Source organism: Bicyclus anynana, chromosome Z, assembly GCF_947172395.1.
Source record: "Bicyclus anynana chromosome Z, ilBicAnyn1.1, whole genome shotgun sequence".
Taxonomy (NCBI): Eukaryota; Metazoa; Arthropoda; class Insecta; order Lepidoptera; family Nymphalidae; genus Bicyclus; species Bicyclus anynana.
In genome coordinates, this window is record NC_069110.1 from 1,084,498 (window position 1) to 1,100,843 (window position 16,346).

Sequence of the window (16,346 nt, forward strand, 5' to 3'; positions counted from 1 at the left end):
ATTATTTACTAAATATATACATTTATAAAGTCATTGTCCTCAGCATTTTATTTTTATGGCCCACTAGGGCGCCATATAAGAAAGATGATTTAGAGCTTGGGTTTACGACGCTTCACCATTTCCTTTCTTTCTTCGCTTCGACATTCACCCGCTGAGTGTAGAATTCTCAAACACATAGAGTTTAAATACGTCACTTAGCCGGTGAACGATCCCCTGGGGGCGTCCCCACAACGTCTATGAATTTCACTGTATGTGGGTTGGGGGGGTCTACCATAATTATTTTAGTACCTATGCATTTCTCGATTTTTATCTGAAATATTTTCTTGTTTCGACCTTTTTAGACCACATTTTTGTTAAATCGGGTTTTTAATTTTCATTTTGTGCATTATTTAATCTACAGAACCTACACTGCAAGTGTCGCGAGACGCACTTGGCTGTTTTTTTCTTTCTAGGCACTACATATCTTTAATTTATAATATCAATGTTGAGGGACCAACGCGACGTTCACTCGCGAACGTTAAACGTAGTTGTACGTAAAGGCACAAGCACACAAGGCACTGGCAGTGTTTAGTGTTACCCCGGCCCCGCCCGGCAGACGACGCGCGCGCGCAATTCGAAATTCGAATTACTGATAACGTTCCCACCTGTTCTAATACAATTCATTTAAGTTTTCCTCCCGAGAAAACCAAGTGAAATAACACATTTTCCGCCTAGACCAGGCGTCCTAGTGAGTTCACATCGGAAAGTGTACTAACGGACTTTCGAATCTCCGCATCTTTTTTTTGGTAAGTAATTATAAAAATATTATGTTCTAACTACGCAACAAGCACATTAATGTGATACAAGAATGGTATTTTGCATTTGCGTTGGTAATTTTTATATAGTTAGATATATAAGTAAATGCAGCAAACCTTTAAGGCTTTTTATATTAATGTGTTTCACCTGTGTAATTTACCGCCATTTTAATGACAAAACTAAATAGAGACAACTGAATGGAACAGATGATTTCATGTACCTAGTACCTACTTAGTTATATTGTTGTTGTCACGTGAACCTATAATAGTTATTTCCATTACATAGGCTGCAGAGCAATTATACTATTAACTACATTTAGAATTTAGAGTAAAGTCGTTAAAATTTTTGAATCGCGGCTGTCAGTTGTAGCGTCTTTCAAATACCGCGGCTTAATTCGCTAGAAAAACAGTATTCAAACCCATAGGGATTTTGAAAATTTCACTTCATTATAGGTATTTAAACGATCGTCTATACCCTTAAACTTGATAAAATTTCAACCGCCTGATTTATAGGTACGTCTATGTTTAGACGAATCAATAACCCGTCAATAAAATTCTACAGAAATAAGAAGAGAAAATGCACTTGTACAATACAAAGAACATACAAAACAATAGATTCAAAAAAATTACAAAATGCACAATAGGCGACCTTATCGCTAACAAGCGATCTCTTCCAGGTACGGGTACTTTATTTACCTCAGAATAGTTTATGTAGTCTAGTCAATATCTGTTTCACCCTCCTTTAAATCTAATTATCTATATATAGCTATAAAATAACCTAGCCTTCCTAGCAAAATTCATTAAAATCGGATTAGCCATGAAAAGGTAACAGACATTTTCTTTAGCAGTTATAATATTAATAATAATATGAACGGTGCTTACACTTTCTTTATTGCTTAATAAATAATAAAAACTATCTAACATGAAATGAAAAAATATTTATTGAAATATTGTAATTAAAAAATACATGATAATAATTAAAATATAATAAAATAAATAATATATTAAAATATGATTATGTGATTAAAAATCAACAACGCCGTATTAATAGAGACACTGAACATGAGCCATTGTTTTCAATTTACAATTTCAATCTAATGATTCAAAACCATATTTATGAATTAGGTACTACCTACATCACTTGAAGGGGAGATAGGTTTTGACATATACATGGGTATATGTCAAAACCTATCTCCAGCTAGTATAATAATAACTGATCTTTACAAGGTACAGAATCGGAGCAACCTCTATAATATGTGGTATTTATCCAATGCGCGCACATACACTTGATAAATTTAATTTTATATTTTAAGTTATTATTTTTATATTATATTTTATGTGTGTTGTGTATGCTGTTGTTTTATATGTTGCTTATTGGTTGCGAACTCCGAGTGCTGACGACGATTCCCCGTGTGCGGAAAAACTCAATCGAGTTTATGTCACACTTATAAGTTATATTAAGAATAGTTAAAAAAAATGTATATTTATATATAAATAATATAAAAAATATAGGTACTCGCATATATATTAAGTACACCTTGACCTTTTTTTTATCATCAATATGACTATGACTATTATTACGTTGCCTTATGAACATGTCTTTGTAATGTTGAGGATGTGTGACGTCACTCGAAGCTGTCCCCAGCGCAGTCACATCCGCGGCAGGCTCAGTGTCCGTGACACTAGATACAATTAATCGACAAGTAACGCACCTGTTGGTGACGTGTGGAGCGGAAACGTGGACTCTGATAATCGGCCTTATCCACAAATATAAAGGTTTGCTATCAGCGAGCTATGGAGAGGGCCATGTCAGGAGTCATCTGTAGGAGGACGGAATTATTTGACGTAGCCGAAATGATTAGCAAACTGCAGTGCAGTGGCCATATCTTTTGCAGAACTGATGGAGCAGCTGATGTGTTCTGGAGTAGTAACCGGAGTAGTAACCACGTGCCAGCTAGATGGTTCTTCGACCTTAAGAAGTTTGCTCCTTAAAAATATGGGCAGTAAAATTCGATGAACGAATGACAGCGTTTCGTTTTTGTGCGCAACCTATTCTGCGCACCTTTCACTTTTCAGGCGTCAGTATTGAGACGTACATAGTGTATGCTGCGGGGCAACATACACTATTTAGACAGTCAATCTGAAACAGTAAACTTCATTTCACACTTTTTTTTATTTATTTATTTATTTCAAACTTACACCAGCATGACAGTTAGTTAATGGGATTGTTTTTTGCCGTGATAGCCCAGTGGTCATGACCTCCGCCTCCGATTCCTCCAACTTTTCAGTTGAGTGCATTTTAAGAAATTAAATATCACGTGTCTCAAACGGCGAAGGAAAACATTGTGAGGAAACCTGCACACCAGAGAATTTTCTTAATTCTCTAGTGTGTGTGAAGTCTGCCAATTCGCATTTGGCCAGCGTGGTGGACTATTGGCCTAACCTCTCTCATTCTGAGAGGTTAATAATGATGATGAAGACATTGAGGAAATACCTCAATGGGCAATTTGGTGCTTTGATACATAATTTATTGATATTTATCCAGATCGCTCTGCTTAGGCACACTATTTTGCGTATATTTACGTATTGCTGTGCTATAGTTGCTCGAAAAATGAAAAATGCTAGTCTAGGCGCACTATTTTGCGTTTGCGTCACAGTGCGGTGTGCCCGATTACGCGTGACACGCAAACGATAACGCATGTCGGCAAGTTGTAAATTGTCTACGAAGTAATAGCAAGTAGTAAATAGTTCGAAGAGCCGATTGACGTTGCTACAAAAGCGTTAGCTTGTCTGTTCTATGTACAAAGGTGCTGGAATAGCAACTCTGCACCAAACGGCGTAGATTTCGTCGACTTTTAATGGAACTTTCACAAGAAGATGGGTATAGCAGGTTATTGAGCAACATAACTAGATTTCTTTTGTCCCAAAACATCCATAGTTCAAATACAAATTCATTTATTTGCAAATTGTAAATGTAACAGATCTTGATACATGCAAATTCCAAAATCTCATCAGTAAATTACATTGTTTATCAAAAATCTTAAATACAATAATAGTCAAACTTACAAAGATATCATCAAATGACATATAAATATAGTATGATAGCACGTTGGTAATTTATTCCTTAAAGTTTAACAAAAATCAGATCTTTAAAATCTTATAGTTACAGCAGCTACAGCATTGGAAAACTGATTCAAGATAGAAAATAATGATAAATCTAAAAAATATATAACTTGGTCACCCTAGGGATTTTAGATAATAAAGTGGTGTATCTACCATTTGCGTTTTATTCATTAATTACGGGAGACCCTGTATACATAGACTAGCGGATCCGGTCGAGCTTCGCTTTGACTGATATTCATTTTCTATTTAATATATTGAATACTTCAAATAAATAATCAGACTTTAAATAAGATGAGAAAAGCATTCGTTTTGGGGGTTTTAGTATTTCTTACAATATAATATATAATATATAATGAAATATAAAAAAATATGTTTCCGCCCGGGATCGAACCGGGGACCTTCTGCGTGTTAGGCAGATGTGATAACCGCTACACCACGGAAACTATACGTAAACTGTTCAAATCAATGGATATAAATAAAATTAATGTGTCTGTAAAATTCAAGTCAAAACACAAAACCTTTTTTTATCGACTTCAAAAAGGAGGAGTTCTCAATTCTACTTTATGTTGTTCTTAAGATCTGACTAATTATCCGGGTTATTAGCAGTAAAAAGTCAACCGATTTTAATGGCACTTTTACCTAAATATAGAGGAGGTTATAAGCAATATATAGACTATTTTATATTCCAGAAAATCGGCGGGTCTTGTGAAAAACTGAAGTTAAGTGAGCAAGTCGCGGGCATCTGTTACTTTTTATATGTCCTTTAATAAATGAATAAGCCCTTTATTTTGTATGTAAAGTAACACAATGTGGAGTGTTAAACTATATGCAATAGTTCAGGATACTGCATGGCTACACCCATCCACCTCCAGTCTGTACACCTGTTCTTTAACTATTCTATGCTATGCTACCCTTCTCTAGTGAATTTTTACTAGTTTTAGGTTATCTGCCAATATTGGCTATGGTTGTCCTCTGCCACTTTTTGCATCTCTGCCGCACCAAGAATTTGAATTTCACTAGCCTAGCCTATCTCGTCTCTCGTAATCGCTCTAGCAACGCTTCAATTGGTCAATTCGAGTTAATATTTCATGTGAGGAATATTAAACATGTTAAAAAAGTCATGTCTAATACTTTTTTTTAACTTTACTTATAATATTTTAATAGTAGGTACGTTACGGGTTTTAAATAAAACAAAGTTCACAGAGGTGAATCAGCGCCGTGTACTTATTATGCGTGTATGTAGTGCACGGCATTTGCTGAGCTATACATCCTTTCTTTTTAAGGGTTACAGACAGAAATGTTGTCATAAGGGTAGGGTATTGACTGTCTTTTAAATATTAATAAATTTATTTCCTTTCTTTCTTTCTAGATGTATGTATGTATGGTATGAGGTATGTGTTACGACTTCATTAGTACTTAGATAGTCTAGTCTTATGGATATTAATCTTAAATAATAGATACTAATAAAGAACCCAGTGGGGCATTTGCAGCAGTCTGTATTAAAAGTCTGCATTAACTTAAAACGCGCCATCTGTTATAAGGTCGATGCACTACCTAACACATCATGAAACTTTCCACGAACCCTGAACCATCAACCTTACCTTCGTGTGTATGTAACTAGCTAAATAATTCAATTATTTTATTATAAATACATTTCCTTTCTTATTATTTAATTAAAATATTTTACTATACAAATAAATACATAAATAACTTTATCAAAATAATAATATTCATCATCAAGTCGCTTTCAAGTCTCGTCAAGGAAAAAAACGGAGAAAATATTTTTTCGTTTTACAAAAACATACTAGAATTTCAGTGAAGTATCATTTCAGTAACATTATTCTATACTTGTATCACCTTACAAGGCAATATAACTCATCCCCTGCTTTTCCTTCAAAGAAAACGAAGAAAAACCATTTTAGTAGAGTTACGTATTAGTCACCAGGTGGCTAAATTCACTTTTCCGAGTTGCGTTATGGGAACAATATTACGGTCCTCAGGCAGTTCGTCATTTGAAGATCTGCCGTTAAAGTTTAAGCCGTGGTCAATATCTAGTTGCGAAGTAGCCGAAAATGAATTTTTGAAGGGAACTAGAACTTTTCTCTAGTTCCATAGAAACTCATTCAAACCTACACCCGTGTACTAGTTACCGGAGCTAGTACTACAACTAGTTGCAAGAAGCTGTTCTCTCTACCACACGATAATATATTTTTTTTTTAAACTAGTGGACGCCCGCGACTTCGTCCGCGTATAAATCGATGACTTCAATGTTATCGATATATAGAAAATATTAATATAAAGCTATGGCAAATAGCGTTTGCCGAGTCAGCAGTCAGTCAAGTACGTACACAAAGTATGTACTTTTTAATTCATATTTCCAAAACCTTGACCAATTATTATCGGAAACACGGTGAAGTGGAGGAGCCTAACAACACGTACTGGTTATTGTTAGCCGACAAATTGATAAATCTAGGTCGAAATACTCAATTACGATTTCACTATTATTAAATTAATTATTTTAAAAAAATTTAATAACTTCAAATGCAATATCATTTACATGAAGAAAGGTACCTAATTGAAAAAAAAAATAGGTTTCCTGCTTATTCGGTGTCGGTAGAAATTTTTGTTATCATTTTCATAATTATTAGCCTGTTTTAGATCGTCCTCCTTAGCAGAGGTGATACGGAGCTCCCACCAAGCTTCTCCCATGTGGGTTGGCGAGCTTAACTTGTTAATGTTCCTTTAACGAACATTCATCACTACCACCCATATTAGGCTTACTGTTGAACACGAGTCTCCTATCAGAATGAGAGTTAATAAAAAGTCGACCATGCTGGCCAAATGCGATTTGACAGACACACGTAGAGAATTAAGAAAATTCTGAGGTCTCCTCGCTTCACCGTTTAAGACACGGCTTATTTAATTTCTCAAAATGCACATAACTGAAATTAGGAGGATACACCTCCTAATTTCAGTTAAGTGCACCGGACTTGATTCGAATCTACGTCCTCCAAATCGAAGGCAGAGGTTATATCCACTGAGCTATCACGGATTTTCTATGTGCCCTAGTTGGGGTGACAAGAAATACGAGTATTTGTGACGGTGACACAGGCTAAGCCATCCGGATCAGGTAATTATCATTGACATCTGATCGTTAATGAATTTAACATTACCACCCTAAACCCGCCATTTTGGACCAGTAGCAGGGTCTATGCTCCATACCCCCTCTACTATACGGAGGAAGGCCTTGTGATGAGCCGTTAAAGTAGGTTGATAATTATGGGTCAGTTTCAAGAAAAAGTGAAACACTAAGCAAAACGTGCCAGTATCTAGCCTACTAGTGACTTACTCATAATATCATCAAAGTGAGGACACGTGGATTACGTAAAATAAATGTTGCGGCTATTTGTGAAATTATATTAATAAACTAGCTAACTAAGAGCTGGTTTCACTCGTGCAGATACAGTTCCCGTGAACATAGAGGGAAAGATATAGCATATTAAACTCACGAATGGCCCAAAATTCTAAACCAAACCACTAGAAACGTATTTTCAAAATCGGTTCAGTAGACCTAGAAATTATCTCCTACAATACCAAAAACTTTACTAATTAAATATACTTGATCAATACACACATAATATTGGGATGTTGTAGGTATTGGTGTAACCAACGAGACAGCTATCGGGATCATCGTCATCATCATTATCAACACATATTCGGTTCACTGCTGAGCTCGAGTCTCCTCTCATTCTGAGAGGGGCTAGGCCAATAGTCCACCACGCTGGCCCAATGCGATTCGGCACTATTGGGATACATCAACATGGTCTCGTGCTATTGCGACACATCAACGTAATTTTCATTTTATATCTTGCTTGATGTCAAGAGACGATGCAATCTAACATGATGACTTTGTACTTGGAAGAGGCACAAGTGTATACAAGTTTATTTGGCTATACCTCTGAGTTTATGTTGGTATCGACGCGGGCTGTAGCCAATATGCCTGGCGGTAGGTCTTTGCCGAGAGGTAACTAGACCGGCCAATTAAAAAAGAGTTAGTGGTATAGCATTAAACTGGTGAACAAACGTTGATTTTACATAGATTTACTTAGATTGAATTAAAATAAATTAAGAGTAAGAATTAAAGAATAATAAAATCTAAATTTTGAATAAATAAAATAATTATAAAAAATACACACCACCAATTAGTCGTGTAGTAATTATATCTAACAACACGGGAACCGTAAATAAGTCTTTCACACCAAAAACAATTTATCCCGAAAAATGCATGGATTCCCGAGATTTGCGAAAATCTGATGATTTTGATGGTATTTGTTGCTCTTTAACGCCTCGGCTACTGAACCGCATCACCTGAAATTTAAAGTAACTAAATTTCACGCGGACGAAGGCGCGGGCGTCCGCTAGTAAAACCATACTAAATCCACGCAAACAACTCCGCGGGCGTCAGTTACTTTAAAGTAATGTATATATGCATTGTCTTTAAAAATGGAAATTATTTTATATAACGTTTCTTAACTGCCATTGAATTTAAATGAAACGTTTTGTGAATGCTAAAATTGGAAGTTTCACTTTGTAATTTGTTTTGTTGCTTTCTTTCTATCGAACGAACGTCTCTCGGCGCAAACCGCTAGCCACCACCCATCGCTAACTACGAAACAACCTATACAGCGCCTGTAGCCAAGTGGCACGACGATTCTCTTTCTACGATCGCAAACGCTTCGAAAATTAGAAAAATGTTGTCAATTGTCAAATGTGTGGAATGTCAGATCCGATCGACAGCTTGATCACGAGCCCTTTCGTTAGCTCTAATGTTATTCCTACACATTTTTGAATTTTTGAAGCGTTTGCGATTGTAGAAAGAGAATCGACGTACCACTTGGCTGCAGGCCCAGTACATTGTTAATAAGATCGTATGCAAGTATGCAAAATAAATCTACTTCTTTATATAAAAGCGGATAAAGTTCATGTTTGTCGACAATAGGTTGAAGCTATCAAGTTGAATAAGTAAAAGCAAAGGTCCGTTATTATTAACATTAATATAAAGATTTAAGATTTAATTTTTTGTTTCTTTGTCCATACTAAAATTTCTAAACCGTTTATTATTGCTTGCTGCCTACGCTCGAACCTGGGCTGGAAAAAATAATATGTGAGCTAATATTCACTGTAGTAAAGTAAGAACAACGGTTTCTATTTATCGAACGGGCTGAGGTTATAGATGCTTTTTACCATCAATTCAGATTCTATTTTTCCATAATTGACTGTGAGCAAAGATTTTTTAAGAATAATTTATTTTGAAATCTTGAATTGTTTTATTACAATAGTAAGCCTGTCCCTTAGACTAGGTATGCCCGTAACTTAGGGGCATTGTTTGATGACTGCTGATGCCACGTGATGCTGCAATGAGAGAGATCTCGTATCTCGAGATAAGTTGTCTTGTCCCCATGATTGACGTGTTGTTCTTAGATTAGATTCGATAAGGCTGAAAGAACCCCGATCTGTCACCGATAAGAGAAGAAGCTAGGGTTGCCACGTTATAAAATTATCTATTATCTTCTATTAATAAAACAGAAGAATTTGCTATATACAAATAAATCGCTACTTAGCGATAAGGCTGCCTTTTGTATGCTGATCTCTTCTTAATATGTTTTTATTTCACTTGTATTTGATAGATATTCTTTATTAGCACACATCTTAGGGTGCAAATAAAGAATATTTATTTGCATCCAAAGATGCATGATATCTATCTATCTATCTATCTATATACGAAATAACTTTGGATATGTAATAATCTTATATATTAGAAGACGCCCACAACTTAGTTCGTATGATATGCATTCTGTTTTTTTACAAATCCCGTGGGAACCATACATTTAATTCATTTATAATATTAGTATGGATGCAGCGAATCAGACCGACTGTAAGTCTCGCAACGCATCGCCTCCTCACATGTCGCCACGTTATATATTAAACAAGCACCTCCAAATTATGGCGCTCCCATTTCCGCCGCATGTGATCATTAGTCACTTTTAGATACTTTACATAATATAGAGTCATGTAAATACTATACATTACATTACATTACATACATTACAATACATTGTTGCCAACTGTAAACCCCAAAATTTTTAAAGATTTTTCGTCAGTTTTCAGATTCGTTATTCTAATTGTGTAATGGCTATAGATTAAAAATTTATAAAAAAAATAAACCCTCCCGGTTGACATTTGAGTGCCCAAGCAACCGGTGGTCAGGGCTCCAGAGTGAGGAACCTCCTCACAATACGCGCCGTCTCAAGAATCACAGTCTTCTGTATCCGACTCTTGATCCAACTGTTAAGTGAAAGCTTCTTAAGATGTTGGTCGAAGCTTTTCGCTATAAGACCATTGACTGAAACAACCATCGGAACAATAATAGTTGACTCAACATTCCACATGGCGGTACTCTCGTGAGCAAGGTCCAAGTATTTTAATACTTTTTCCTTTTCCTTTTAACCAGATTATCGTCATGTGGATGGATTGATTATTATTATTGGGACTGTTATAAATAAATATAGAAGTTCTTTCTTTTCTACTTTTTGATTAGAAAAGTGTTAATGTGTCAACCCTGATAAGAGTTGGTACCGATAATTTGCAAGAAAGGCCGCCGCTCCTCGCCGCTCACCGCTCACCGCTCGCCGCTCGCTGCTCGCTTGCCAGTCGCTGCGTGTGATAATGTGTGTGCAAATACTTTACGTGTCGTGTTTTTGAGTGCTAATTTAAAATGGCAAGCTTATTGAAAAGGTAACGTGTCTTTCTTTCTAATGTTTCCAATCTATATTAATATTATACTAACAAACATCCTTGATGGTCTACTGGTAAGCCTATGTGGTTTCGGATCACGGGCTCTGAGTTCGAGTCCTGGGTCGGGATATGAGACACTTTCTTCTTTTTTCTAAGACATTTTTGGTGGCCTCCGTCAGAGTAAAGATCTCCGTGGCGCAGTGGTATGCGTCCTGGGTTCGATTGAGGTTTTCTTAATTGGTCCCAGTCTGGCTGGTGGAAGGCTTCGGCCGTGGCTAGTTACCACCCTACCGGTAAATACGTACCGCCAAGCGGTTCCGATACGATGTCGTGTAGAAACCGAAAGGGGTGTGGATTTTTATCCTTCTCCTAACAAGTTAGCCCGCTTCTATCTTATAAAAAACATCATCACTTACCATCAGGTGAGATTGTAATCAAGGGCTAACTTGTAAATAATAAAAGAAAAATCAGTTATAATTCTCAGGCCGAAGTTGGGTGGTGTTACGGAAAGCCACATCTGTTATTGGTCGTTAATGAATTTGACGTTATCATTCTAATCCCACCAATTAGCAATGGAGTATCGGGGACTTAACTCCATACTAACCTCGCCTATGACCTATGTGAGGCCTGGCCTTATGTGTTAATGGGCCTTTAAAATAGATCGTGAAATTATTTTACCAATAGAAAGCCACGGTTTTTGTGACTGCTATAGGCCATATTTTATACCCGTATTCCCAAAGAATTGGGAACTACACGGGTGAAACCGCAGGAGTTTGCTAGTCGATATTATTATACGTAAAAAGTAAATATTAAACACGATTTTTAGAAACTCCTCGTACTACTACTATTGTTAAACCTACAATGTATGTTTGGTGGTACATTTCGCAGATCAATGTACTATGTTTTTAATCGATTCTACTGCTGCTAAGAAATATTTCGACACTATCTATTAGTGGGAACTGTATGAAAATCTGTTCAGAAGATTTACGTTTATCACGAGCAGATACAGATGCGGCGAAAGACTTTGTTTCATATAATATCTTTAGATATAAATGACATTACATTCGAATTTATAGTTATCTTTCTTATGTTCTCGTATATAAAAACTTATGTGCGTCCTTCAGTGAGTATGGAATTTTCGAACGACTTTAAAACGACCTACAGTTTACTCGTAGTACCTACTGTAGATACGATACGATTAAATTCAAAAGTATAATATCAGAGTAAAATAATATTGTACAGAACGTTAACGTTTGTGTCAAAATAATTACAAATAATAATATTAATGAATTCTCTATACCTAGCAAAGTAGCAGATAATTAACACATAATAGTTTGTTTGACTCCATTAGTTTATTTTTGGGCATTTGGAACTCACGCGCCGGGCGTCTTCATTTTGTCGTTGGTGCCGTTGCATTGGCCGACACTTATAGAATCTAATTATAGAACAACTTGGTATACGTAAATTATTAACCTGGCTCGTCGACACTCGGAATATAGTAGTGTTAATAGCGCAAAAAGTAGACAGAAAAGCAAATAGGCGTGTATAATGTAGCTCGCATTGCAAAAAAAGAGAACAGCTTACGTGTGGATTGTAAAGAAACGAAACAAGCCGATTCTAAATTAGGTGTCATTAAACACAATGGTATGTGGTGTTGGTCAGGCCCAAACAAGTCTGTCAATTATTATCAATTAGTAGTTATTACATTAAAAAATAAATAAAAAATTTCGTAGTTAAAGGGTATGCCTTATTTGTTGCAAATTAGTAACCTTTGGTATTGGTGAAGCCACGCAGCTATAAGTACTTTATGGTCTGTGGGTGAAACAATTAATTATTCAGTCGTTCAGCTATCTATTTATTTGTATGTCTATGGTAATTTTCAGTGTGACGTCACATCTTGCGCTCGCGGATACTACACAAGTGCAATGTGTTGACTTGCCAAGTTTAAATATCTATTTATATTACTTTAATTGCAGTAGTAAATATTACTATTTTTTTTTGGGCCATCTTTTATCAATCAATTCGCCAAACTGACCCCATTTAAAAAAAATATTAATGGATCTTGAATTGATTTCTCTCTTTAATAATTCTTAGTAATAAAATTTTGGATCTTTATTAGCTTTATTTTTAATAATTCAAGGATACATACATACAGGATTATTAACTAAACAGCAAATATTGACACAGCATTTTTTAATTATCTTTGCTGAAATGTTAATTATGGATGAATAATTCGAACTCTCCATTATAATGGAGCTACTTTTTTATTTGCATTTATCTTATTTATTAGTATTTTTGTTGTAATATGGGTAAATACAACTTTTGTTAATCATATTAATTGATTATGAAACACGGCTAAAACTCACGTGATATTAGGTCGGAGTATGCCCGACTAGTATCGAACCCATACGGGGCCCTTAGTTTTGTTAATCAGCTCACAAGTAAAAAGTTCGCTTAAGCTCGTAGTTCAGTTGTCGGTTCTGGCCATTTGTACCCGACTGAAAGAAGGGTTATGTTTTTTATTATGATAGCAAACATTACAGATTTATAATATATATTTAATAACAAATTTAGGGTGACTTGCTTAATTTCCTGAAAAACCATAAATGAAGTTTGGGTCATTATGACCCTGGGTCATCGCCCTTGAAATTATTTTCACGTCTTTGGCGCCGGGTTAAATATATAAACACCGCTGGACTAGTGTAGTAGGGTTGTAGGCTTAGGCTCCAAACCAAACTGCTCCGCCCTACAGACTTGAACCCTGTAGTAAAAATAGGCCAATTATAAACAAACGATATGAAAGAGTTTCTACTAAAACTAAACAAGTAAGCGTTCAAGAATAGCGGAGCGGGAGGCGGTGAGGCACACATGAAATTTAAACACGTTCGAAAATTTAACATGGGTCCAGTGGACCCACGACTATAGTTAAGGGTTAATAACGTTGGATAATAATATTCCGTAGCTTCTAAAATATAATAGAGCGTGCAGTGTAATTTGTACATAAAATAGGTCGAGGATAATATGATTTTTTTCATCGTCCGTTCTATATTTTTAGTGAACCGATAACCCTGAAACGCGTTCGTTGCCACCGCGGCCGCCGCCCCTGCTATACTTCAAGGCGGCAAGCTCAAGTGTTATTTCAAATTAAATAAATACTATATTCATTATTAGCCTATTTTAGCCTGGTCCGGGCCAGTTAGGTTTATTCCCCGTGGTCCCTGCGAGACATGTAATACTGCCGAATTAAAAATATGTTGTGATCAATATTATACTCGATTTTTTTTAATAAGTCGGGAATACTTTTAACGTAATCGGGAATACTTTTGTCGTATTTTTATTGATTAAATATCTTATTAACCGACTTCAAGAAAAGGAGGTTCTCAATTCTACGCGAATGATATATTTTTTCCCCTTTCTTTTTATTTTTTTTGGTCCATTGGTTTTATTTTCTTGAAAATCGGTTTACTAATTTTGTGTCATTATTATGTGAAAAAAGATTAAAATAGATACAAGAAATCGGGCATTTTTGAAAATTATGCACCTTTTCTTAGTGAGATCAGAAAGAACATAATTAGAACTAAAAAAAAAAATTAAAAATAAATCCCTGCAGGGAATACGGCGCAGGGACCACGGGGAATAAACGGCCTGTTAGGGCCAGGCCTCCCTCCCTCCAATGAGAGAGAATATGGATTTTTTAAAAATTACCTGTAATACCTACATATTTATAGGTGGTCGATTTGATATGTCTTTTTAAAAAAATATCGTTAGTTTTTTTATTCCCGGAAGACTATTTGTCACATCAACACAACAGATACTCGTTGTTGCAAAACCGTCATCACAAAATATAAACATCTATACTTACTTGTTTACTCGGGCCCTGTAGCCAACGTCGTTTCTCTTTCTACGTACGCAAACGCTTCGAAAACTAGAAAAATGTATGGGAATGACGGAGACACAGTTGATCAAGTGACATGTCGATAGCAAATGTCATTCATATACAAATCAAATCAAAAATCATTTATTTCAAATAGGCTCAGTTTACAAGCACTTTTGACACGTCAGTTGACTATTTGTAAAGATTCTACCACCGGTTCGAAATCAGGTTCTGCTGAGAAGATACCGGCAAGAAACTCAACAGTTGCTCTTTTTAAAAAATCATACAACAATGTAATTTACAATTGATGACAACATTACAATTTCTTATAGTTCTACTTCCTGTGTGAAGGTGGAAGCTGATCCAACGGCCTCCAAGCATCTTTATCATTAAGTAACTCATCAATGTTGTAGTAACCTCGACTAAGTAAATGTTTTTTAACACATTGCTTAAAGCTATGCATTGGCAGGTCCATTTTTCTAATTCCAATAACCTATTTTTTTTTGACCTGATCCGGGATTCGAACCCTAGACCCCATTGTCCGTACCTGAACCAGCTAACCACGGGGCCGAGGCAGCTGTCAACGGGGATATAACATAGTCTATGACACTCACAAATAACGTGGGTTTGTAGTAGAAAAATATTTTTTTTAAATCGGTTTTCTAGATACAGAGATTACCCTCTACAATAGCACAAACTTTACCTCTTTATAACATTAGTATATAGATGTAACCGCATACGTTGCGCTTGACTCCAAATAAGACAAAGTTTAGATACGTATCTAACGTATCTACTACCTTATCTGATATGTTTGCGAAAATAAGTAGGAACATGATGTTGCCATTTCATAAAACTTATCTTATCATTTCTGCTGTATCATCATTAGCAACCCCTATACGGCTCATAATTGAGCACGAATCCTCTCAGAATGAGAAGGGTTAGGCAAACCATACTCCGTCTCCTATAAGGTGGACCAACTGACCTATTCACTAATTTGGTCTTTAGAAAACATCAAATCAACTGAGGAATGTAATCCACCTACTGTATGATATCCACAAAGGGTTGTCAGTAGGTATCAGATGACATTTGTTAGATAGATCCTCAATTTGTATATGTCAACTAACACACGTCAAAGTTACTGAATTAGCCTGTTTGCCCCGTCAAAATTGTAATTAAAAAATCCAACCGACTTATCACAAAAATGTTTCTACTAAACTAAAAAGCGGAATACGATAGCGAATAACATTGTATGTGCAACCATGTGATAAGTTTGAAGGCGTTACCAAGTTGGTGCTGTTTTAATTAAAGCCTTTTTTGAAAGAACTGTCTGAAAATCCTAAACCTTTATGATTTAATACATCACTAACTTGGTTGGTAGATCCTGTCATGATTACTATGGGACCAACTAAAAAGCATACCCTTCCAACAAAAAAAAATATTTTTCAAATCGGTTCAGGCGTCTTCGAGTACCTAATCGGTGAACATACATAAAAAAAAGATTCCGATGAATTGAACCTCCTCCTTTTTTAATCGGTTAAAAATAGCTGAAAATGATAACTATTATCAGACTATAGCGCATTATGAAGCCGTTTAGCTAATGATTACATAATAGGCATAACCAGTTGTAATAATCATAAATATTTAAAAAGTTCAACTTTTCAATAAAGCGAGTGACAATAATTTTTATAATTATACACAATATAACAAGGTCACGTGCAAGTACGCACTTACTGTTAATTATTTTGATTGAATAAAGTTTC

General features: G+C 35.7%; 1 protein-coding gene and 1 non-coding gene across 2 annotated transcripts in view; one reads left to right on the forward strand and one right to left on the reverse strand.

Moving 5' to 3' along the window:
- The first annotated feature begins 537 nt into the window (after positions 1 to 537).
- The window catches only part of LOC112050432 (nostrin), a 98,723-nt gene continuing 82,914 nt past the window's right edge, over positions 538 to 16,346 (forward strand). The window contains exon 1 of the mRNA XM_024088705.2: positions 538 to 785. The gene's annotated coding sequence lies outside the window, so the exon portion shown is untranslated. The remainder of the gene's footprint in view (positions 786 to 16,346) is intronic.
- On the reverse strand, positions 4,288 to 4,360 carry Trnav-aac (transfer RNA valine (anticodon AAC)). The gene has a single exon. It is a non-coding gene; the product is annotated as a tRNA-Val (tRNA).